The sequence below is a fragment of the Diabrotica virgifera genome, chromosome 1 (assembly GCF_917563875.1).
Source record: "Diabrotica virgifera virgifera chromosome 1, PGI_DIABVI_V3a".
Classification (NCBI taxonomy): Eukaryota; Metazoa; Arthropoda; class Insecta; order Coleoptera; family Chrysomelidae; genus Diabrotica; species Diabrotica virgifera.
The window spans coordinates 1,257,757-1,284,554 of NC_065443.1; the positions used below are offsets into that span (position 1 = coordinate 1,257,757).

The 26,798-nt window shown below is 33.1% G+C and overlaps 1 protein-coding gene across 1 annotated transcript in view; it reads right to left on the reverse strand.

The window, feature by feature from the left end:
* LOC114331012 (choline O-acetyltransferase) overlaps nucleotides 1-26,798 on the reverse strand; it is a 74,717-nt gene that overhangs the window by 38,104 nt on the left and 9,815 nt on the right. The gene's annotated exons all lie outside the window — the stretch shown is intronic.

Here is a 26,798-nt window from a genome sequence, read left to right on the forward strand (position 1 = left end):
CTTGCTCTCTCCATTCTCTCGACATGACCTGCCCACCTGATGCTTTGTGCCTTTGTGTATCTTGTTATACTTGGTTCGTTGTAAAGCATCCTTAATTCTTGATTGGTTCTTCTTTGCCAACCGTCTTCTGTATTTTTCCCCCGAAAATAGCTCTTCGTACCTTCCGTTCCCACCTCTCTATCATTTCTTCTTGTTTTGTTTAGCACCCATGTCTCACATCCGTAGGTGACTGTTGCTCTTATTACGGTTTCGTATATTCTGGTTTTCGTCTTTCTCGATAGGTATTTTGACTTTAATATTTTTTTTAAACTGTCGACCTTTCGGTTACCTTTTGATATCCTGTGCTTTAGTTCATTTTGCTCGTTATATTAAGTTTACTTTAGAATAAACTTATTAAGATGCCACAAAAATATAGCTTCAGTTTCCCAGTAGGTACCTATCCCTTTCAATCCGTTACAATCTTTGGTACTCTCTGGAGACTCGAAACAAATTTTTGACAAGTGTGGGTAATTTTTCAACTACTGCTACAGAATAATATACTACTACTACTACTATCGGTTTACAGAGCCCTCCGACGCCTTCCGACTCCTAACCGCCATTCTTCTCTGTTTAATCACAGACCTGGACTTTCCTCTAGTTCTTTTTCAATTCTCTCCCTTCAGCTTCTTCTCGGCCTTCCTCTTTCCCGTCTCCCTTGTGGTGCCCACGCCAAAATCTGTTTATGGATCCTGTCATCTGGCATTTTCTGTATATGGCCGTACCATTTCCGTAAGGTCTCCATCTTGTGGAGACTTTTGTTCATTCACTTTTAAGTATGGTATTGTATATGATCTGTTTTTTCACTTTAGATATTGTTTGGTCCCACTGAATGCCGTTCATCATGGATATGGCTTTTCTACCCTGTATGTTTCTGTCATTTATAGCAGCATCGAGTATCTCATCTTGAGTTATCTTCATGCCCAGATACTTGTATTCAACACAGTGTTTAATTTCTACCCCATCATCTAATGTAATGGACTGTTTTGTCCCTCCAATACACATGGCTTCAGGTTTCTTAATGTTGACTGCGAGGTCCCATTTGTTAGATTAGTTTATTAGCTTCCACGTCATGAAACGCAAGTCGTCATGATCCTGAGCAATCAGAATTTGGTCATAAGCGAAACATAAAGTGTATAATATGGTCTCGTCATTGAGAGGAATTCCTATGCCATTTTTCCACAGCTTGAGTGCTTGTTCCAGAGTTGTTAGGTCACTCTGGCTCTCATGGCCTCATATTATAATATAAACAGCGGATAGTGATACCTACAAAAGGCGCCCGAAGATCTTCGAGGGCGCCGCGCGTCGTTTCTAAACTATTAACATAAAACTCTGGGTGCCATTTTCGGGCTATGTATGCTGGTCTTTGATTATCTGATACGAGTTATATTTTGTTGTACTCACTGGCTTCGTTATGTATGATTCTGGGGTGCAACAATCCTGTATGTATAATGTAGTCAGGCGAAAGGCGCCCGAAGGTCTTCGAGGGTGCCGCGTGTCACGTCTAAGCTATTAACACAAAACCATGGATGCCATTTTCGAGCTACGTGTGCTGAAAACTGTAAATGTATATTTTAAGCTAATTGTGGGATGTAACACTCTTATATTATTATAACAGAAAACGGCGGGTATTGATACCCACAAAAGGCGCCCGAAGGTCTTCGAGGGCGCCCCGCGTCGTATCTACGAGTAAGCTATTAACTTAATACCCAGGATGTCATTTTCAAGCTATGTGTGCTGGCCTTTGATTATCTGATAACTGATACGAGTTGTATTTTTTTGTATCCACTGGCTTCGTTATGTATGATTCTGGAGCGCAACAATCCTGTATGTATAATGTAGTAAGGCGAAAGGCGCCCGAAGGTCTTCGAGGGCGCCCCGCGTCGCATCTAAGCTATTAACACAAAACACTGGATGCCATTTTCGAGCTATGTGTGCTAGATTATCTGATACCTGATACGAGTTGTATTTTGCGACCACACTATGCTTAATTGATCTTTGCTTCAACGAATCTTTGTGTAAAGTTTAAAAAAAAATTTCAGCGTTTAAATTTTTAATGGAATATGAACGAAAGCAAAAGGCGCACCGGCCCGCGGGCCGGTGGGCCGGCGGCCCAGTCCGGGCCTGGTTGACAATGACATTGTCATCATTAACTCAGAAATGGGGTTTAATGTTCTTGGACAACCGTTACTTGTACATATTATAATCGCTTAAATTATTAATTCAGTTAATTAATATGATCATTTTTTCACTATGTATTCAGTGATTAGGTACAATAATTCATATACTATACGATAAAAACTAATATCTAATCGAGAAAAGGGGAAAAGTGATAAAGTGATTTTTTAATAATACATTATTACTATGGGACGCTTAGATAAATTTTGAACGTCTTTAACAACAAAATACTTGGATCACAGAATATATCCTGATGTATTCTCTGCTTGAATCTTTCATAAATAATAAACAATAAATAATTTTTATTAAATTCACGTCTTAAATCAATTATTTATCAAATACACTATCAATAATATTTAATAAAAAACTCAAAATATTCCTGAATATATCCTTTGTCACTGTCTTGACAGCACATTCTGTTCGAATGAGTGCGTTGTATGACAAAGATAGCGAATGTTCGATTTGGAAAATATCACCACTGACATGGTGTTCATTTTTTCGAAACCTAAAAAAAATAATAAATATTTTCGAAAAATTTTAAAGCAGAATGAAAGACTTAAATTATTAGCGATGGCCGAAAGTCACGTAGAATAAATAAACAGTTGTTTTTGAATGAGATGTTTGAAATTAAAAATCACTCTAAATTTTCTCTTTTTTACCCCTGTAAATTTTTTTTATTTTTCATTCTGCGTTTAAATTTTTTTTAAATATATATTAGTTTTCTAAGGATTCGAAAAAAATGTAATGCATTCAAATTGGCATTGAAGCCAAAAGGTTGCGTCTATTCCCTTAAATGTTTAATGTCTAAATATTTTAGAATTATTTCAATTAAATGAATATTTTGTACTGTTCTTAGGAGTTAGTGTAGTGATTAGTGATTAATGCCACAAAATTATTACACCTTGAATGTTAGGCCACTAATTTGAAAGGTTAACTTGGAAGGTTAAGAATAGACGAATCTAAAAATAAAAAAAATGCAAAAACCACTACTGATGGCAAAAGACTATTTATACGCCAAGTTTCCAAACCTGTTGGTTTCAACTGTACATTTTTTTATTGAATACGTAACCGTGACAAACTGTAAAAGCTTTGCAAACAGCACAACAGTTGTCGTCTATCAAAAGGACAGTTAAATGCAACATAGAACCTCATTCTCTAGCTTATGCTGTAACATGCCCATAGTTCCTACACTAGATATAACTAGTGTAGTTAAAAAATCTGTCAAGTACTAATATAACAGGAAAAGGAACAATATAGCGTACTATGCAAAAAGGACGTCAAGACAAAGGTCAATATCAGGAGAAAATTCAACGCTTACTCACAAATGGACCTTACAATAACTAAAAAGGGACCCAACTAAATCACTGGAAAGCAAAATACCTACATAAAGTATTGGACAAATTTAAAGAATACCAACTTGAAAGACTATCAAAAAAGAACAAAAACACCACACTACAGCAGGACACCACATCTAGACATATGTACATAATACACCCTTATGCACACAACACAACATATTTTATCAAAAACGCGCAGCAATTTTTAGAAAAGACAATAACAATATGCTAGTCAATTTTGATATTACCAGTCTTTTCACTAGTAATACCACTAGAGGTCAAATTATTTCCGGAAATTTTTTTGAGATCATGAATATTTTGAAAATTTCCCGAGTCGCAGACGAGGGAAATTTTCTAAAAATATTCATGATCAAAAAAAAATTTCCGGATATTAATTTGACTTCGCGTGGTATTCGGTAAGAAAATTCCACACCAAATTGTGGTGGGAAATCAAATATTTTTAAAATTTATTTCAACAATGCAAATTATTTTCTTCATCAAGTCACCAGTGAAACATAAAATGTTTTTTATTTACTTCGGGCTACTACAAGTGGTAGAAAATAAAAAAAAATATTAGTTTTACGGTTACATACCTACAGGAACAGATTACATAATAATATTCAGTTTGTTTTCACACCAATGGACTCTTAGCCTATTAAACTATTGATTACCACTGATTGTAGTAGCTCAAAAGTGCCATTTAGGGACAAAAAATATAAGTTTATTTTATTTTATAGTTACTTGAGCTTAGGACAAGTGGTAGAAAATTATAATTTTAGAGGTTTTTCGGGAAGCTGCATGAACAGATTAATAGCGCGCCATAGCTTTGTCAGCAATAATTTAGGCTTTCAAATTCGTAATTTCTACTCATTGTAGTTGCATGGGAATACCATTTCAAGATAGAAAATAGTATATTCTTCAATTTTACATAAGTTTTGAGTAACTACAAGTGATAGAAAATTATTTTTTGGCGTTTTTCTTAACGTGCGTTATGCGCGTTTTAATGGTATGGAATTCATAACCAGCGTCAGCAAGCATCAATCATAGGAGGCTGTGATCATTATATTTTGACACTTCAAAACATCAAAAAAAAAACTCGCGTTTTGTTACAATAAATAATATTGCACAGTCAGTAAAACCAATAAAATTCTTTGTTTAAAAAATGAATCGATTTGAAAATCGTACAATATGCATAATATGCGTGAAATTATATGATGTAAAGATCAATCATCGTACCATGGCTTATTTATTTGAATTAATAGAGGATTGTGGCTTCAACTTGAAGAAAGAAAATCTGTTCCAAATTGTCCACGAATATTTGCGACTAAACTACGCAAAATTGAAAGTACTGAATGGGAAAAAGGTAAATAAATTATATTAGTGTCTAAATATTATATATATTTTATTAGACATAGAAACTTAATTGAAAACATTCAAAGTCCTGCATTTTCGCCATTAAGAAGAGAGGAGGTGTCCGAAGAATATAGAAAATATCTTAGCTTTGTAACTAAAATGAATCAAAACTAAATTATGTAAACAAATAAAAACTAGTCTGTCAAAAATGTTCTGTTATTGTAAACGTCAAAAAATTTCCACTATAATTCGCTGTTGGGTACCCCACGAGCAAAAAATTTCCGATAAAATACCTCCGTTGCCATGGTGATCTGTCAAAATCACGTATTTTGATTGGTTCAAAATTACAGGTGTGGAATTTTCACCAATGTACCATTGCAGAAAACTTTAAAAATAATAAATGGCACATTAGGGCGGGATGATACATTATACAATAACAACAAATACCAAATTGAATGTATCAGCTGTCATGCTACTAACACTTTGCACAGATAAATTGAATTATATTTTTTGTTGTACCTACATTTTCTAATATTCTTTTAATAAAAAAATATAAATTTCCGCTAAAGCATTTGCTAATTTTGTGTAATTACGATTTGCATAAAAAGCTTTACATTTTATCATATTTACGAGAAATTAATAGACAGGGAGTAATATTTTAACGAATATTAATTTTTTAGATAATAAATATAAAAATAAAGTAAATGAAGTGATTTTGAAATAATATGGACTAATTAACTGAGGAAATTTATACGAGACAGCTTATTCGATTCGGCCACAAATACTGGGATTTTTGAGGAAGTAGCAGATACTGTTGTATATCGCATCTCCGCTCAAAGAATGTCAAAACTCAAAAAATTTTAAAATCGTTTTTATTGCAGGTGTATAGGTCAAGTATTTATCGTTATATGACACTAGTGTCATTATACAATTATCCAAAATCAACGACGCACTGAACACAAACAGTGTCATATATAGACTTGTACAAAGCATTTGTCCATCTACGATATGTATAAAGCGTCGTTTGTCGAGTTAATACAGTACATATATGTAATTACTTTATTCAAAACAATCTGCGTATGTGCTCAAGAAAAGTGACACATTTATCACTTATTTATCTTTTTTTTGCAGTATTTTGTGTTTAATGTTGTTATTTACTTGTATTTATAGTTACATCATTAAAAAGTATAAGTCTGTTAACTAGATAATAATAATGATATTATATTCTGTACTGTAAGTGTCACTTTTAATAAATATTATTTCGTAAATTTTTCGTTATTTTATGTGTATAGTGTCACAAATAAAAAAAAAATTGTTTTTAATACGCTATTTTATAGAGCTTCAAAAACCATTGTAACCAGGGGCGTCAAGAAACTTACAAAAAATATATCAATTTTCAGGGGTGGCCAAGCTCCTTGATAGTTAGAGTCACTTTTCACAAATTAAAATTTTTCGCGAGCCGCAATTAAAAACGCATTCAAAAAGTATGTAAAGAAGGTATGTACAATGTTTTTTAACAGAACTCTTATTTATTATTGTCTCTTGGCATCTGTCACCTTCTTTACTAGTCTGTTCTCGTTTATTCTAGTTATATGTCCAAACCAATTCAGGTTTATTTTTTCAATTTTTTTCTCTATTGGTCCCTGTCTTAGCACGTTTGTAATGTTTTCGTTCCTTTCCCTGTTCAACATTTGTTTTCCTTCTTTTGGTAATTCTTTAAAATTTTATTGAATAATTTGTGGTAGCACTTCTCAGTAATTCTTTCAGATGCTGGTTAGTTAATACTAATATGTGTTTAGGATTTCACGAATTTTAAAATGGAATTAAGTGGTCCATACAAGTACGTTGTTCCTAATATGGAAATAATATTCCTTCTGGCTTTCTTATTTACTCGTTAAGTTTTTCTAGTTAAATATTGTAACTATTTTTTTTAAGTCAGTAAAATGACTAAATATGTATACAAATCGGTCTGGAGTGGGTTGATTACTGACTTTTATGTCGCGCTACTCTTAATGAACTCTCGCGCAGTTTTCGAAGTATCGTATCACTCTTAGCTTGGATGGAAATGGAAGGACCCGGCACAAACCTTATGGAAAATAGGTCCCAGTGGATTTCGTTCATACTTTGGGAAAACACTCTTTGAAGCATCCTGATAAAAAGTTCTCATGGGCACAACTCAATCGTATGAAGGATTTTCAAGATATAGAGGCCCAAACTCGGGAAATTATAAGATTTACGGGGTATTCCAATTCCGTGAGTTACTGGTTTTTTGGCAACATGTAGAAGTTTGGATCAAGGAAAAGTACTAGTGGTCTAGGGTTTTTTTCCTAGCTATCCAATGGCGACCTTTACTTTGACCTTGACCTTCAACGGACGTCATCTTCTAGAGTTTCGAGGGTTTTAGTTATTCAATTGATATACATAAACAGATTACTCATGGGCCAAAAAGGGATCGCTAAACACGAATATGCCATAAAAATTGCCCTCCGGATGACGTGGTGGCCAGGGCCTCTGCAAGGGACGTCATCTTCTACAGTTTCGATGGTTTTCGGCATTTAATTGATGCAAATGAATTAATGGAGGGTTTTTTGAGGTCGCTATACACGAATATGCCACCAGAACCGACTCCCGGAGCACCTGATTTCCAAGGTCAATGAAATAGCTCCTGGAGTTTCGAGAGTATTTGATACTAGATTAATGCAAACGGATTAATTATATGTTTTTGGGGTTGCTGAACACGAATACGGGATCAGCACAGACACAGGAGCACCTGGTGTCTAAGACAGGTTATCTTCTGAAGTTTCAGAGAAATCAATTGGATTACTGTTAGGTTTTTGGGGTTGCTCTTTTGGATTACTCTTTGGTGTGTGTACTCACTAAGTGAGAAACTTAAGTACTCAATTCGTGTCATATTCGTGTTCAGCAACCCCAAAAACACAAGAGTAATTCGCTTGCATCAATTTAGTACCGAAAACTCTCGAAACCGCAGAAGATGACGTGGCTTAGGCACCAGGTACCCCGGTCTCTGTTATGATGGCGTATTTGTGTTTAGCAGCTCCAAAAACTAATGAGTAATACCCATCTGCATCAATTTAATACCGAAACGTGTCGAAACTCCAGAAGAAGACCTGCCTTAGGCACCAGGTGCTTCGTGGATCGGATATGATATCTAATTCACGTTCAGCAGCCCCAAAAACTTGTGAGTAATCAGTTAACATTAATTTAGTACCGAAAGCTCTTAAATCTCTAAAGCGTGACGTGCCTTTGGCACCAGGTACTCCGATGTCTGTTCCGATGCTGTATTCGTGTTCAGTAACTCCAAAAACCTATGAGTAATCCGTTTGAATCAATGTAGTACCAAAGACCCTCGAAACTCCAGGAGCCCCTTTCATTGACCTTGGAAACCAGGTGCTCCAGGAGTCGGTTCTGGTGGCATATTCGTGTTTAGCGACCTCAAAAAACCCTCTAGTAATTGATTTGCATCAATTAAATGCCGAAAACCATCGAAACTCTAGAAGATGACGTCCCTTGCAGTGGCCCTGGCCACCAAGTCATCCGGAGGTTAATTCTGATGGCATATTCGTGTTTTGCTATCCCAAAAACCCATGAGTAATTTGTTTATATCAATTGAATGCCTAAAACCCTCGAAACTCTAGAAGATGACGCCTGTTGAAGGTCAAGGCCAAAGTAAAGGTCGCCATTGGATAGCCAGGAAAAAATCCTAGACTACTAGTACTTTTCCTTGATCCAAACTTCAACATGTTGCCAAATAACCATATATGCCAAGTAACTCACGGAATTGGAATACCCCGTAAATCTTATAATTTTCCGAGTTTGGGCCTCTATATCTTGAAAATCCTTCATACGATTGAGTTGTGCCCATGAGAACTTTTTATCAGGATGCTTCAAAGAGTGTTTTCCCAAAGTATGAACGAAATCCACTAGGACCTATTTTCCATAAGGTTTGTGCGGGGTCCTTTGTTGCAAAGTTGCATTTGGTCTTTCATATTTGTTGTCAGTAATTTAAAAGATATTCTGAAACACATATGGAACGATAATATTTTTTTTAAATAATAACACAGAATTGAAAAGAATCTCGCTTACATTAATTTATCGAGGGCCACATGTGGCTCGCGAGCCGCAGTTTGGCCACCCCTGGTATATATAATGCTCCCCCCCCCCCCATTCAAAATTTCAAATGACGCTCCTGATTGTAACTGACTAAAATGTCACTTTCTTTGCTTAAATTTAAAAAAAAAGACCTATGACGCACTAAAAATTTCGATATCTTCGAGATGGTATGCCTTTTGAAATTATTGTAAATATTTACCTTAAAACAGAAAAGAAAATATGTCTTCAAGCCGAAACAACATAAAAAGCTCATTTCCAAAAGATCTTTGACTTTACAAACGCCATTACAATAAATCAAACAACGACTCGGAGACACACTGTCTCCTGCAACGAAACAATCGCCAATATCGTTATAATGAGTTATTTTTTCACAATATCACACAAAATGTAAACAAAAAAAATTACTCCAGCGAATTTTTAACTTCAGAAAAGTCCGTTTTTCCAAAGTATACGCCTCGATCAACTTTTGCACTTCTTACAACGACCATTATTAACGTATTGCATTTTTTTACAAATTTCTGATTGGAAAAATGGCTTTTTAAGCTTACTAAATCCTATAATACCTTTAGATAACATATTTGCCCTTGCATGCATCAGAGACTACATGTGAAACTCCTGTTTAGTGATCAAAATCGGTTAACCCGTTTAGAAGTTATCGAACTCCATAATATAATCCATTTAAGCATAATTATCGAACTGGTCTATCAGGTTATAGTCGTTACGACCCTAAACTTTATCGGGCAATCCGAGTTCATTTTCCAGCCATCCCAATATTTTTTTATCTATTCCTAATAGAAAAAAATCTAGTATACATTCGATGTACACAAAGAATTATATTGAAAATAGTATATTATTCAACGAGCATGTAATGATTACATGCGAGTAGAATACTATACTTTTTCTACGACTTTTTTTATTTTAATTAGTAAAAAATTTAATTATCAACTACTCAAGATTTAAATTATAATAATTTACAAAAATACCTAAATGCTATTTACCCCTAGTACGTGGCTGAATAATGGGTTGCCTATTATTACTAAATTCTAATTTATTGTAAAAATACAACTAGAAATAGTCAATAAAAGTTCTATTTGTTTCCGAAAAGTTATAAGCTTAAATTTGTACCTACTGTCAGTGAATCTAATAAATAGGAAATGGCTGTTGTTGTTGGACGTATTTCGTATATATAGTTATAATGTATATTTACATTTAACTATATATTATAATATAATAATATAACTATACATAATAATATATGTTATAACATATTTAACACAATATAACTTGAAAAACAAACACAATATTAGTTATAAATTCCAATTAACATAAACAAAATGCGCTAATGTCACTGTCATTAAATTAAATGGTAAACGTCAAAATTTTTAGTAAACAAGATATAAACGTAAAAAATATACTGACATTGTTACAGTTAAAATTCGTTTAAAAATTTTTCGAAGTTAATTATTCGTATAAATTACAATAATTATTGTATTAAATAAACAAGTTTAAGTAATTTTATTTGCAGTTTGTATACGATTAATATTAAAAGTGGCATGCGCCACTTGAATCTAACTTCAACCCGTGAGTAATGACACGTGAGTAACTTCAGCCCGTGAGTAATGAATTATTACTCACGGGTACAGTAATGGGTGCTATTATCTATGAAAAAATAGCGAATAATGAGCATGTTATTAAACGGTCGTAGAAAAAATAAATAATGGGGTGTCTGGAATATAAACTTGGAATGCCCCTATCACAAGTTAAGTGCCGTGACCACTAGGTTACATTATTAGTCGCTAGTTAGGACAAAGGCATTTATAACGTGTAAACGAGAAATATTTCACTCAAGTTTACACATTTAATTTATGAAAACTTTGAAAAACTCCTTATACAAGAATAAAAAACTGCTAAACGCCGTGAAAATGAGTGACGCGCAGAATATTACAACTACAAAAGAGCTGAGACTGAGACGAATATTACGTGGCTCAAAAATGTATTTTCATTTTGATGCAAAATAAAATTATGTTTAGTTTTATTCTGGAAACTTTTTCCATAGTATTTGCTATATTTTGGAATAAAGTGCGCCACAACAGTGTACCTTTGCAAAGTTTGTAGACTAAGAGCCACTGTAGGTGAAATTTCTTAATCATTTTAGGCACGACGGGACCCTATAACTTAAATAGTAGAACCTAAAAGAAAACGTTTGAGCACTGTGCCGTCACTTTTCAGTGGCACATGCGTCGGCAGTGGCGCATCAAACTTTCCACTTATGGACGGGATAAATAAATTAAAAAATACCCTCCTTCATTTCCAGAATTTAATTTTTTTTCATTTTTTTAAGTTCTATATGATTAAGACATAAGATTCATCGTAATTTTAACCCACCACCCCCTTCTTCCTGCCCCCACCATCAAAAACTTTATTTTTAGATTTTTTTTTTTTTTTTGGTGGGATGCAATCAATTTTAAAATTTCAAAAAAATTGACAAGCATAGCTAACGCTTTTATAAAACACGTCTATTTTTTATAGACATGTAGGTTGAGTGTACATAACCTCAAAAAAATTTTAAAATTTTTTTTTTGGAAAAAAGTATATAACTTTTTTTTGGGGATAGCTGCAGATCTAATTTTTTCTTAGTCTTGTGTATTTTGTCAAACACTATATTTCTGATTTTTTTCAGATTTTTCTGTAACACTGGTCACCTTTAAAAACCCAAAAAAACTGTTTTTTAAGGGGGTTTTGGGGGGTTTGAACGTGTTTTTCTGATTTTTAAATATTCTAAAGGACTCAGTTACTTCAAGTTACATATAACCTATAAAAACAAAATTGATTTGATATATTTTGAAGTCTATAAAATAGGGAAAATCCCCCAAAACCACCCAAAAAAGAGTTTTTCGGATTTTTGAAGGTGGGGAGCCTTACGGAAAAATCTGAAAAAAATTAAAAATATAGTGTTTGATAAAACACACAAGGTTAAGAAAAAATTAGAGCAGCAGCTATTACTCAAAAAAAGTTATACGCTTTTTTGAAAAAAAAATTCTTTTAATTTTTTGAGGTTATGTACACTCTACCTATAGGTTTATAAAAAATAGGCATGTTTTATAAAAGCCTCAGCTATGCGTGTGAATTTTTTGAAATTTTAAAATTGATTGCATCCCACCAAAAAAAATAAAAACGAAAAATGAAGTTCTTGGTGGTGGCGGCAGGGGGAAGGGGGTGGTGGGTTAAAATTACGCTGAATCATATGTGTTAATCACATAGAACTTAAAAAAAATAAAAAAAAAATTAATTCTGTTAGTAAGGGAGGGTAACTTTTAATTTATTTATCCCGTCCATAAGTGGAAAGTTTGATGCGCCACTGTCGACGCATGTGCCACTGAAAAGTGACGGCACAGTGTTCAAACGTTTTCTTTTAGGTTCTACTATTTAAGTTATAGGGTCCCATCGTGCCTAAAATGATTAAGAAATTTCACCTATAGCGGCTCTTAGTCTATTGCATTTTGAGGCTTTTTGTGGCGCGTTTTAATTGAAATTAAGCATTTACTATGTAAAAATCTCTTTTCCATCAACGTGAAAATACATTTTTGCGCGACGTAATAATATTCATATGAGGGGTTTAGATGCAAAATCGGAACTTTCCACTTTTTGGTCAAAATTAGTTGAATACACCTCTGTAATCTGTGATTAATGATCCAAATATTAACATCTTGATAAATAACAAAATTGGAGATTTCCTAGTGGTAATTCAGTGTGAAAGAATTGGTTCAGATGCAAAAGTGGACTTTTCCTCCAATTTGAGATAGGGACAGGGTACAGTGAAGTTGTAAATTGTTTTTTTCAGTTTACTCGGAATGACATTAAGTGGAAATGTCCGGATTTGAATCTAGACCCCTCATATCATCTCTTTTGCAGCTTGAATATTGTGTGCGCCACTAATTTTACGGCGTTGAGCGGTTTTTTATTCTTATTAAGAATAGATAACAAGTAATAGTATAATATACAAGAAATTATTGTAAAATATTTACCTTAAAACAGAAAATAAAATACGTCTTTAAACAGAAACAACATAAAAAGCTCCTTTCCAAAAGATGTTTGACTTTACAAACGCCATTACAATAAATTAAACAGCGACTCGGAGACACACTGTCTGGGAAACAATCACCAACATCGTTATAATGAGTCATTTTTTCACAATAACACACAAAATTTAAACAAAAAACATTAACTCCAGTGAATTCTTAAGATCCGAAAAGTCCGTTTTTTCGAAAGTATACGTCTCGAACAATTTTTGCACTTCTTACAACGAACATTATTAAATTATTGCATTTTTCTTTCTAATTTCACTTTTTTAGCGAATCTAACACCTGGTCATACAGAACTTGTTTTAAAATGAAACACCTGTTCAAGACTGACCCCATCTATATGCAAATTTTTAGTGAGATACTGGTTTTTGGTTAATAAATATTATTGTGAATCATTTATTCATTAAAAAAAGGGAGAGGAAGTTAATAGATGCAGTGAACTTTGATAATCATTACGAATGAATGGGGTTTTAATATTAGTTGCGTTGGTTATTCCGCAGTACGATGATCTTTGAATGATAATTACTTAAATGAATTTGCTTAAAATACATTAGAATTTTTGTAGAAATCGTAGCAGATGTAGTACACTTTACAAATAATACTTTATAGTACCGATCTATTATCGTTATTGTATATTTTGATATTTTAGAGGCACACTGTATACTTGAAAATATTTTTTTGTTTCTACGCATTATTAATTCCTGTAAATTTTATAAAAATATTTTTGTAAAATTTTCAATAGATTTTGAGAAAATTTTCGATGACATATTTCGAGGAACACCCTATATATTATCGCATAAATCAATAGAACATTAGTCATACTTTCATTTCAAATTAGCTCATTTTTTTTTGAGAAATTAATAGTTTACATGATTTTACTATTTATTTATTCTGATTTTATTTATTTTATTACCTATTTCACTTTTAGATTATTTTTTTAGTTTTTTTTTCGATAAAATACTTTTTACTTGCAAAAGTTATTTGCAAAAAACAGCCTAAAAACATGTTTTTTTGTTGACAAAAATGAACATGTTTACTAGCAAATAACTCAAAAACTATTAGTGAAAAAATGCTACAGAACAAAAGTTGCTTAGAATTAGTCAGTTTATTCATTTCCGGCCTTATTTTGAACGTATATTTTTTCACCCCTCAGAAGGGGTGAAACTCATCCCCAGGGCAAAAGCACACATCGGTAAAATATCATTTTTATTCTTTGACATCTTACCTATGTGTAGGTATGTCAAATGTCAATCCAAGCGGTTCTTTAAAATTTAAAGCCAAAAGAGTGATTAAATTTAGGAAATATTAAGTTTTTTTGAAATAGAGGCAGACAATGCTCTAAATAGCCAACGAGAGATAGAATTTTGATTGGTCTCTTTTTGTAAATAATAGTTCTCTCAATAAAATTAGGTGTTCATTGCCATATAATATTAACATTTTTGTATACAGTAAAGTTATCAACAAAAGGAGCAAAAACTCACCCCTAGCGGTTTGTTCAAAACACTACACCCACTTCACCTCGTTTCACCGTTTCAGCAACGTTTAAGTGCCATCCCCCGTTCCCCGAATACAGTCATGAAAGTTTCAATCGACAGACATTTCCATAAAAATATAGAAATCACACGGGCGCGAATAATGCCCGTGCGAATGGCATAACGGCCATGATGCTTTCAGTCGCTTCCTTGCTGATATTACTGTAATTCAGTTTCAGAATCATCCATATATTCATAGATTCGGGGACCGGGTGAACAGAGGCGTGCAACTTTTTCTAAAGGAAGAAGAAAATTCAATACTACTACATGTCAGGTACGATTAATTACAGGGACCCGATCCGTCAACTGTCAGTGTCAGTTAAATTCACACGTGGTATTTGTGACATTTGATAGACGTCAAGTTTTATTTTTGTTTGTACAATATGTGTTTGTTTGAATATTTATATTGCTTGTACGTTATTATTAAGTCGGAATCCCGCGTATGAAAAAAAAGTTGATTAATAGCAAGCTGAAAATTTGTTAATAGCTTAAGGGTGTCTAGTTGGATAAACTTTGATATATGGGAACACTGTAACAGGGGCAGTTTTAATTGTGGAACAGGTTAAAAATTTGGAACGGTCAGACCACGAAAACGGCACATTTATTTTGTCCGACAGAACAGACTTAAACTCTCCGAACAGAGATTAAACTCTTATGCAAAAATCAGACTGCTATTTATCACCTGTCAGAATTCCTGTCATTTCACATGTTCTACATGTTCCACTCATTACAACGCCCATTTGGTGATAAATAGCAGTCTGATTTTTGCATGAGAGTTTAATCTCTGTTCGGAGAGTTTAAGTCTGTTCTGTCGGACAAAATACATGTGCCGTTTTCGTGGTCTGACCGTTCCAATTTTTTAACCTGTTCCACAATTAAAACTTCCCCTGTTCCAGGGTTCCCATATATCAAAGTTTGCCCGACTAGACACCCTTAATCTATTAACAAATTTTCAGCTTGCTATTAATCAACTTTTTTTTCATACGCGGGATCCAGACCTATAATATTTAATTTCTATAAAATGGTAATGTGTTGGGTACCCGAATGGTTATCATTGATGTTGTAACTACTAAAATATCTAAAATTGTAAATTTAGGGTATAATGACACCATATTTTTAGGAAATCTGCTGAACGGAGTAAAACTACTCATTTTATGATCCTGCTACTTTTATAAAGAAGATAAAGAAAAGCTTCTCACATATTTTCAAATAGGACTGGTGAAAATGCTGAAGAAATGCAGTAGTACTATCTTGTGTGTAAATCCTTGATTTTGTGTAATTTATAAAATTGAAAGCAATATGATATGACTAATAAGGATTGTGTCTTTATAAAAAATAAATATCACAGGTACAATAATAATGTATTATTGTCTTTTTTGATAACTATAAAATGCGGTTACAAAGTTGTTCCAGCATAACATACTAATATAGATTTCCATTTCAGCATATCAAGAACGATCACAATTTAGTGAAAGTGTACATGGGAATAACAACTACTGTATATTGAAATATTGTTTAATATTTAATATGCTAAGTAATATTCAGTTAGAATATTATCATGGATCATGGATGGGTGAAATATCACAGTTTTAACAAAAAAAAAAAGAATGTGTTGTATTTTGTACGCACCTAAGAAGTTATACTTCTATTATATGATTTCAATGAAATAAACATATTTTAAACAGTTTATTTGTATTTTATTTAAATATTAAACTAATTTTAATACTTATTTCTTACCAAATTTTTTTATTAAAATACCAAAAATTAATAAAAAGTAAGGCAAAACAACAACATAAGACGTTCCTAAGCAGTCACCAACATATGTTATCCAAAATATAACAGCGGCCAACATTGCTTGACTATAGTTATCAATCATGACCACTGTGTAAGTCAGTGTGTTATGGCTGTAAAATTGATAAGAAAATGAATTATTTTGACAGATTTTACAAACAATATTAAGATCGTTTTTAATTTTCTTTTCATCATATTGTAATACTTAGTATCATATTCCCGAAGAAGACAAATCCAAAGACCAAAAATTATCAAGAAATATATTTACTAAAAACACTGATATATCTTTTTCACACTTTATTTGTATTGATATATACGTAACTTGAAATATTTAGCAACTAAATTTATACTGTGCGTGAGTGCATGTACTTCATACTGTCATTTTTATAAAAATTCATCCTCAAAATTTTCCCCAATCGTTCCTAAAGAAGTATGTATAACTTTAAATAATATCAATAAAATTATTCATGACATTGATGCAATTACGTTTAAATTTGTTGCAGACATACCTGGCTGCAGTAGAGGGACTATTGCAAATATTAAACTTTGTCCATCCAGCTAATAAAAAATATACCATCACAACTTAAAAATAAATTATGTTCACCTATAGTTTACAGCACTTTTACATATTATTGTGGATTGTACAGAAGTGACATACCAAAAACCAACATTATTGGCACATCAAAAACCAACTTATAGGTTTATAAACACATAAATTGCTACAAAGGTTTGTTTGCTCCTAGTTAGTGATTTTTACATCAGACAAAAAATGTCCAGGATGGTGGTATTATGCATCAAATGAGACCTGGTGATTTTATTTTTGCAGTTAAGGGTAGTACTAGTACCACAGTTTACTAAAGAACAAGTAACTTCTTGTATTAGGGCAGTGACCAGAGGAAGAATTCATGTAGAACAAGCAATCGGAAGAATTAAATGTTTTTCAATTCATGGTAATATTCTAACTTCGCTTTATTTTTCAAGTTTGTGCAGCACTTACAAATTTGCAGTACCTACCCTCTAATAGCAGAGGGGAATTAATGGTAGATGAATGAAATATCCTGGTAGTTATATTAGTGAATAATCACAATACTTTTTTTAATTAGGGGTACCTATATGAATAAAATATCTGTGTAGTTAAATTTGTAAATAATCACAATACATATTTTAAATTTTTTATTAATAAACTACTATATTGTGATTTTTAAAGACATACAAACACATAACAATATCAAAGATTAAAGTACAATAATAACCCTTCGACTACAAGACAAGATCCCCCTTAAATGCACCTTAATTAATTAAAAATTTCAGTTGAAGTGTTGAACCACAGTATTACACACAGAATACGTTGGGTGATGTATTCTGTTAAATTTGTTATCCCTTATCTATGATACTGTGGTTTGACCAGGGTTTGACACATTCAAACTCCGTCGCCTCGCACATGCGCAGTTTACGGACATTTGACCGATCGGGTCCCTGTAATTAATCGTACCTCTACATGTCGGTTTATAACGTCCTCCGCCGTTTTCCGAAATCCAACCGCCACTTCGTCCGGTTGTTCTGTAGGTTTTCTTCTATGTCTCTTTCTCTCAGCTCTTTGTCTATTTCTTCGCTTCAACTTTTTCTCGGTCCACCTCGTTTTCTGTTTCCTCCTGTTTGCCATTTTAGTATTTCCTTTGGTATTCATTGTTCGTCCAGTCTTTATATATGCCCGAACCAGAAGTTGTTTTGTTGATTAGTCATGTGTGATTGTCTCAGAGACAAACAATTTTATATCTATGTAAAATATTTGTAAAGAAAATGATTAATGCATCATTTTCTCCAAGTCACCTACACTACTAGACCGGGAGATATTATACAGAAGTTCGGCTACAATTTTCTAAGTCCTGCCTTTTGCAATAGTGGAAGTGTAGACGATGTACTTACAATCTGTAGAAACATCCTCAAATTTCCTGTGACATTTTCCTGTAAAAATTAGATTTTCCCAAAAAATAAAAATAGGGTTTTGCGATGAATTTCTGAGTCCTGCCATATCCGTAAAATGACAGGATACTATGGATTTTATGAAGAAAATTTTTTGGGCAGGAGGGTTGCAAACGGGCTAACGGAGTATATATGTATACAAACATGTAAGGAAAATATTGAAATTTTCATGATTTTCTGGGTCCTGCCAACTAAATAAATTAAACATATTTATTTCAAAATGATCAAAAAAATGTTGGCATGACGTCTCCTACTGTTTAAGTATACTATACATATCCCTTGGAAAATTATGCGCAAAATTTTTACCCTGATTCAGTGATTTTCTAAGTCCTGCCTTTAAAAAGTTATAATACTCAAATGCAATCAATACTTTTTCGGTACTCGGCAGGAAGGTTAAACGGTTTTTGTAAGACGGCAGGAGTCCTAGATTTGTAAGAAAATTTGTGAAAAATTCCACGATGTTTTGAGTCATGCCATTTTGCATATGTTTCAAGAACCTTAATATAAGTCTATTTACAAAGAGGCAGGATGGTTTTATAGTTATTTTGTATACAGGGTGGGGCATTAGTGTGACAAAGTCCAATTACTCGTTTGGTGTAAGAGATACGAAAAAAAGTTATTTAGGTAAAACGTGAGGCAAAGAGAGGATTATAATTTAAAAATATTTTCTAATATACAGTGCTACCCGTATTGACAGGGTGACACAAACTTATGTTTTTTTAATGGAACACCCTGTATATAATTTTAAGATTTCTAAGATAATTTTACGACAATTTAACTTAATTCACATAATCCAAAAATGTTTCCTAAGGGAGCTAGAGCTCTTTGAATATGGCGCCTTGTAATTAGATTTTTTTTATCTCCAGAACGCTTCCATTTCGATAGACAAAAACTGGTCCGCCTTTTTATCTTCCAGAGATAAATCGTTTTCATCAATTGCGAATCTCTAGTACCGGTCATAGGAGTCCGTTTTGGGTAGGGCAACGGTTATTTTTTAACATAACTTTTTTGTCTTTAACTTTTAAGCATTTTTGACACTATATTATTAAATTTTGAGGTGTTCTAGTACTAAACGGTACTCTTGCTTTAAGTCGGTAGGATGCACCGTTTTCTAGAAAAATCAATCTCAAAATTTTTCGTATACCTCATAATTTAATACTCTACTGTCAAAAATGCTTAACAATTAAAGCAAGTTATGAGATTTCGTTGATCCAACCAAGACGGACGCCTATGACCTATACTAGAAATTGACAATTGATAAAATATTCATCTCTGGAAGAGAAATAAACTTACCAGTTTTCGTTTTTCTAAATGGTTTTTTTTTATTTTTTTTTTCAAATTCAAAAACCGAAAAATTTTCCAGATCGATTTTTCTAGAACACGGCGTATCCTACCGACTTAAAGCAAGAGTACCTTTTAGTAAAAAGCATTCTGGCAACCGAAATGGAATACTGGAAAAGATACTGTGGTCTCACCAGAAGAGACAGAATAACAAATGAGGAGATAAGGAGAAGAATGCAAGTGGAAAAAGATGCCCTGCAATATATAGACGAGAGAAGACTGAAATGGTACGGCCACGTACGCAGAGCAGAAAACACTTGGATAAACAAAGTTGCAGAATGGAGCCCAAGAGGAACGAGAAGAAGAGGACGACCTAGAAGATCTTGGAAAAATGAAGTCGTCGAAGCCATGTCTAAGAAAGGATTGGAAGACGGAGACTGGGAAGATCGAAAAAAATGGAAGTCCTGGCTGACGGAAGGGAAACGGCATTAGCTGTAGACAACCCTTTATACTCGTATATATATATACGTTTTAGTACAAGGATATCCCATAGTTTAATAATCCAGTGTCAAAAATGATTAAAAGTTAAACACAAAAAAGTTATGCGATAAAATATCCGTTTCCCTACCCTAAACGGACGCCTATGACCGGTACTAAAAATTAACAAATGATGGAATAGATTTATCTCTGGAAGATAAATAGGTGTACCAGTTTTCGTTTTTCTTAATAGAAGTGTTCTGGAGCTATTTAAAAAAAACTAATTGAAATACACCATCTTTAAAGAGCTCTAGCTTTCTTGGGGAGCATTTTCGGACGAGGTGAATTGAGTTAAATTTTTTTTAAATTATCTGAGGAATCTCCGGGCTTCGATTGTTAGAAGAGTTTCTGGACACCCTGTAGAATAGGTACAATCGCTACTATAACCAATTAATTGTAAAATTATTGATTTTCTTCCTATTACTTTTATTACGTTTACTTAATTACAAATATGATCTAATCGCTTAAAATAAATAGGTTACAGTTTGGTCACAGAATAACTAACCATACAGAAGCGAAACTCAGGCCCAAAATGGTAACATAATTTTCATGCTCATGTGTCAACGTAACTGGTATAACCTCACTTTTAGACTGACAGTGACAGTTGTTTTTAGTTAAATTTTATATTTATATATGTTTTATTTTATAGTTTATTTATATTTTATAGTTAAACTTTATATTTCAACATTAATTAATAACTACTTGTCAAAAATATCACATCATTTGAATTGGCCTATTCCTTAGAACATCAATTCCATTCTGTAACTAGGGCTCAAGGTCAAATATTTCGGTTCCCACACAATCAATGGAAACGACAGTCAGTTTCGCTTCTGTATGGTTAGTTATTCTGTGGTTTGGTATTAGATTTGAAAGGTGTGTAAAAATTCGAGACATTACTCAGGAAAATAATATTTAATACCGTACGATTCTTTTAACGACACAAAAATTAATTTTTATGTATTAAATATTTTTGCGGTTATCCTGCCACGTTGTAAACGGTTTTAGATTAGTGTTTTTTAAGCATACTTGACATGGCATGACTCAGAAAATTGTAGTGATATAATGTTTGTATAACAACCTGCAAAAATATTACTGACTTAGAATTTAATTTTTATATACGAAATAACTACATAACCATCCTGCCTCCTTGTAAATAGCTTTATATTAACATTCTTGAGATACATATGTCCAAAATGGCATTACTCAGAAAATCGTGTAACTTTCCACGAATTTTCTTACACATTTGTAACTATGTGTAGTAGAAAAGGTGTAACTAAACACCCAGCCATTTTGAATAATGTCTACTTAAATTATTTATTTTGTAATACAATTTATTTTATGACTCAGAAAATCACGGAACCAGGGTGAAAATTTTCCACAGAATTTTCCAAGCGACAAATGCAGTTAAACATTAGGAGACGTCATGCCAACATTTTTTTCGATCATTTTCAAATAATTATGTTTAATTTATTAAGTTGGCAGGAATTATGAAAATTTCATTATTTTCATTACATGTTCGTATATCCATATACACTCTTAGTCCTTTTGCAACCCTCCTGCCCAAAAAATTTTCTTCATAAAATTGAAAGTATCCTGTCATTCTATGGATATGGCAGGACTCAGAAATTCATCACAACTCCCCACTTTTTTCCTCATGGAAAATCTAATTTTCACAGGAAAATGTCACAGGAAACTCGCGGATTTTTCCGCGACTAAACTAAGAGAGTAAGGATGTTACCAGAAAGGGGTTCCAATAGGAAAAGTTTCAGATTTAAATAATTATTTACTATTATTTTAATAGTGAATTTGTTATCTGGGACTTTTCTTTTCAAGAATATTACTGTTGCTGAAATGTCCTTAGGAATAATTTTACATATTTATATTTCTACAAACTTGCTTTGATATGATCTATATTATTTTTTTTAATACAGGTTAACGTAAAATACTTTCGTAAGTTTCATAGTAAACCTATTTTTTAGTTTTTAGTCATGTTTATTGCCCTCTTGGTCTTGCGCCACTGCATTAGGGAGTGAAGTGTAACGAAACGAACAAGGGTTGTAGGGGTGATACACCAATTAACATCTCGTGAATCATTCCTACTACACCGCACCCAATTAGGACGTTTACTTTTCCACTACAACGTTCACAGTTCTTCTTTTTCGACAAAATAAAGATGTCAAATTTTGTGTTTTTTCTAAATAATGAGAAATAATTAGAGATACTTTTCGAATCATAGCTTGTTTCGAATCATTTGATATCATTATTAATTTATAAGAGAGTAAAAATCATGTGACGATAATATAATTTTATCATGTTTCTTATCTAATTCTTTCATTTCTAAACATCGATCTGCAATCCACTTTTCTTTAGACGCTCCATTAACCGTATTTTTTGTTTGATTTCTCTTTGTTGTCTTTTGTATTCGTCTCCATTGTTCTTGTATGGTCGTCTTTGTTCTATAAGGTCTAGTATTTCTTGTACAATTGGGTTGGAGAGTTTCTTGTACATTCTATGGATTATGTGTATGTCTTTATCTATGTATACTTTGGCACCAACGTAAATGCAAAATGGGAGCAGGGCACAGAAATTAAGAGGAGAATAAAACGAGCTAGAACAGCATTTAACAATAGGAAAAGCTTCTCATAAGCAAAGATTTACGTCTGCCAAGTCAGTTGACCAAGATGGATATTTCGGGTAGGATTTCTTCATGTTCCCGGAAAGTATCCACTAACACCGGTTTTAAACCTTCACAATATAAGAATATAAATTGAATTCTACATTATAGCCACTGTCTGGTTTTGAGACTATTTTGCAAGTACAAGAGTTCACTGATGATGGACTGATATATTCGAAAACGTTCGTTCTGTAAATATTTATGTAATCTATTTGGATTTTTAAGATGTTTAATTAAATTGTACCTACTACTAAGGAGTTTTTCACTTTGATGTTAAGAGTTTTTTAACTACATGGTATACAGCCAAGTTCCGGGAACTTTCTCGTTTTAGTTTATATGCATTGTATGCTCCGTTCTTCCCATAAACATCCTCTAAAGTACGTTCTTCACGAAAATTATAATGCAAGTGCCCACACGCGACTCTTTCATTTTTTCGATACGTTTTACCCCTTGCTGTTCCTGCCGCCCTTTTTTCTAGTACCTGCACGTGGTAGTTATTTGAGGAAAAACGGAGAGAAAAAGGAATTGCGTGACGTGGCGCGGTCACGCACAAAGGGCGCGCAAGGAGGGAAATAGGGTTGAGGTTGTATGTCGTGGTCGATAAGATTTCATGAAGGCGGTTAGTTTGTTTTCAAAGTATGTTAATGGTTGGGTGGATGTATTTTGTGCTTTTTGCGACAAATAATTTGAAGTGTTGATGATATGGGAGATTTGATATTTGCGTATTATTGCCCTTGCCAGAATTTTTCATATATTTTTCGTACATGACAGACGACGCAATATTAATAGCCCAAGATGAAGATAGTTCGCAAAAATTAGTTCAGAGATTTAACATAAGAGCAAAAGAATCCAATATGGCAATTTTATCTCAGAAAACTAAAGCAATCGTAATCAGTAAAGAACCAATCAGATGTAAACTACAAACTACAAACTGTAGACATGAATGGTGTCAGTACTGAACAACTAATGGAAATAAAATACCTTAGAATTACATTGTCAAGCTACGAAGACCTGGACAAAGAAGTGAGAAATCAAGTACAAAAAGCAAATAGATTGGCAGGATGTCTCAATAACACTTCTTCTTCTTTCTTGTATGTAGGCTTTAAAGCCTGTTTCTTCTTAAATATTAGCCTCCTAAATTGTTTAAATTATCGCACCATCTTTTCTTGGTCTGACAATACTTCTTCGTTCATTTGGTGACTAATCTCTTGCTATTCGTACTATCCTATCCTCTGCCATCCTGCTAATATGTTCCTTCCACTCCTGTTTCCGTTTTGTCGCCCATTCATTTATGTCTTCTACATTTCATGCTCTTCTTATGTTTTCGCTTCTCTCCCTATCCAACAGATTTTTCCTTGATATTCGTTTAAGTATTTTCATCTTTGTTGTTTCTAGTAGTCGTATGGTTTTAGATGTGTCAGGTCTTGTCTCCGCCGTGTAAGTCAATACAGATCTAATTGCTGCTTTATAGATTCTTGCTTTTGTGTCTTGTCTTAGGTGTCTGTTCTTCCAGATTGTGTCATTAAGAGATCTCGCCGCTTTACTTGCTTTTAAGCTTTGTTGTCGTACTTCTTCTTCAACATCTCTGTAACAAGTGAGATTTATTCCCAGATATCTAAACCTTGCTCCTGCTTTATTATTTTCCCATCAATTTCGATTTCGCTATATACACTATATCGCTCAATAACACTATATGGCGAAACCGATATATTAACACTGAGATAAAGTCAAGAATTTATAAAGCATGTGTAAGATCAATAATGACATATGCGTCAGAAACAAGACTCCATACAGCCACAACACAAAGACTACTAAAAACGGCAGAGATGGGAGTACTGAGAAGACTTACAGGAAATACGCTGAGAGATCAAAAAAAGAGTTAATATATTAGAACACATTGTAACGTACAGTGTATAATAAACGAATAGACACTAAAGAGACAAAAAGAATAGAATAACTACATAAGCAGAATGGAAAGACACGCGTGGTCAAGACAGCAAGAGATAATTACCAATCGGTAGAAGAAATATCGGTCGACCGAGCAAGATATGGAGTAACAACCTTCGATAGAGGTATCTATCCGACAATAAACAAGCAGAATTGCTTATAAAGAGGAAGAAATATAATGTAAGAGATTATCCATAAAACAGAACGTAAAAAATCTATAGTTAAACCTTGTTTTTTGATCTTGTAGATAGATCATTAGTTGTGCGATTGTTATTTTCTGTACAAGGTTCTCCAAAATGTCCTGTCCTATACCAATCCTTTGGCCTCCAAGAAGTCCAGATTTAACATCGTTGGAAATGAACTGTGGGGTGTCATTTAAGGGGGGTGGTTAGAAAACGCAGATATGTTTCAAAAAAGGACTTGCGAAACGGAGTTCCAAGCTTTTACATCAGTTACTCCGAACACGGGACGGATGAACATACGAACATGGCGTCGTATCAAGTTATGTTGGCGACAATGGCGGTATTCATACCGATGTTTTAGATAAATAAATAAGTAATAAATGACTCACAAACAAAATAGTGTTAGTATTTTCTCCCTGTGTAGTACAACAAAAACAATTCATTACTATAAAGGGATTTTTGACCACCCCGTGGGTATATAGCCCGATCAAAGAACAATCTGACCCCAAAAAAAATAGGGGAAACTGGGTAACAGTGAGACACTTTTTTTTCATTTAACCATAAGTCCACTACTATGACATGTATAAACAAAATTTCTTCAGGATTGTACTCTCACATTTATTCATTACACAAGAAAAAATCAAATTTGAAAATATATCGGTTTGTTTAGTTTGTATTCGACACATAAGGTCAAGTTGTCATTTGTCTCAGTGTTACCCATGCATGGGTAACAGTGAGACAGTATAATATTTATATGAAATAATACACACACAAAAATTTAAGTTGCAAAATATATATTTATATGACAAAAAAATATATAAAAACAAATTTAAGTTACAAAGTATTTATTAATTAAAAAAATAGTGATTCATTTATTAAATTGAAATTTATCTCGAATGAGGAAAATTTATTTTGCCATTTAGTATGACTATAACAAAAACTGGCCTTGGTGATCTCATCTTAATGTCTTTTACAAGAAATGTTAGAAAAAAAAATACAAAATGTAATTTTTTTATAACATCTGGGTAACAGTGAGACATGTCTCAATGTACCCCGTCTCACTGTTACCCATTTGCCATAAAATTTAAAAAATATTATGTTTATTATTATAAAACTTAGTTTTCTTTTCTAAACTACGGCATCATGTTTACTAATCTACACACAATGTCATGGTAATACTAGAAAAATCCTAACAATTAATATGCTTTTATAAAAAATTCTCAAAGCACCTATATTATTTTACTTAGTGCCCACCAAACACACTCAATCACGATAAATCGTAAACTAAAATTGCATGGCCGCCGAACATATTGGAAATAAGTAACCTTTAATACAGCAAGCACTCACAAGTAATGATATCTACACATGGCGAAAAGGAGGGAAGGTATTTCAAGTGTCTCACTGTTACCCATGTCTCACTGTTACCCAGTTTCCCCTAATGGAAGGATAAAAATATGGGAATAAGTAGTTGAAATTGTCTATTATTATACAAGAAAAAGTTTACAATTCTACATCGCCTTCATTTTTCAAAAATGGAGGGGAATACCTTCCTCTCGAAGGTGAAAAATATACATTCAAAATAAGTCCGGAATTGGATAAAATGACTAATTCTAAGCAACTTTTGTTGTATAAAGTTTTTTTCCAAGTCAATACTTTTCGAGTTATTTGCAAGTGAATATGTTCATTTTTAACAGAAAAAAACATGTTTTTGGACGGTTTTTCGGAGATAATTCAAAAAGTAAGTATTTCAGCGA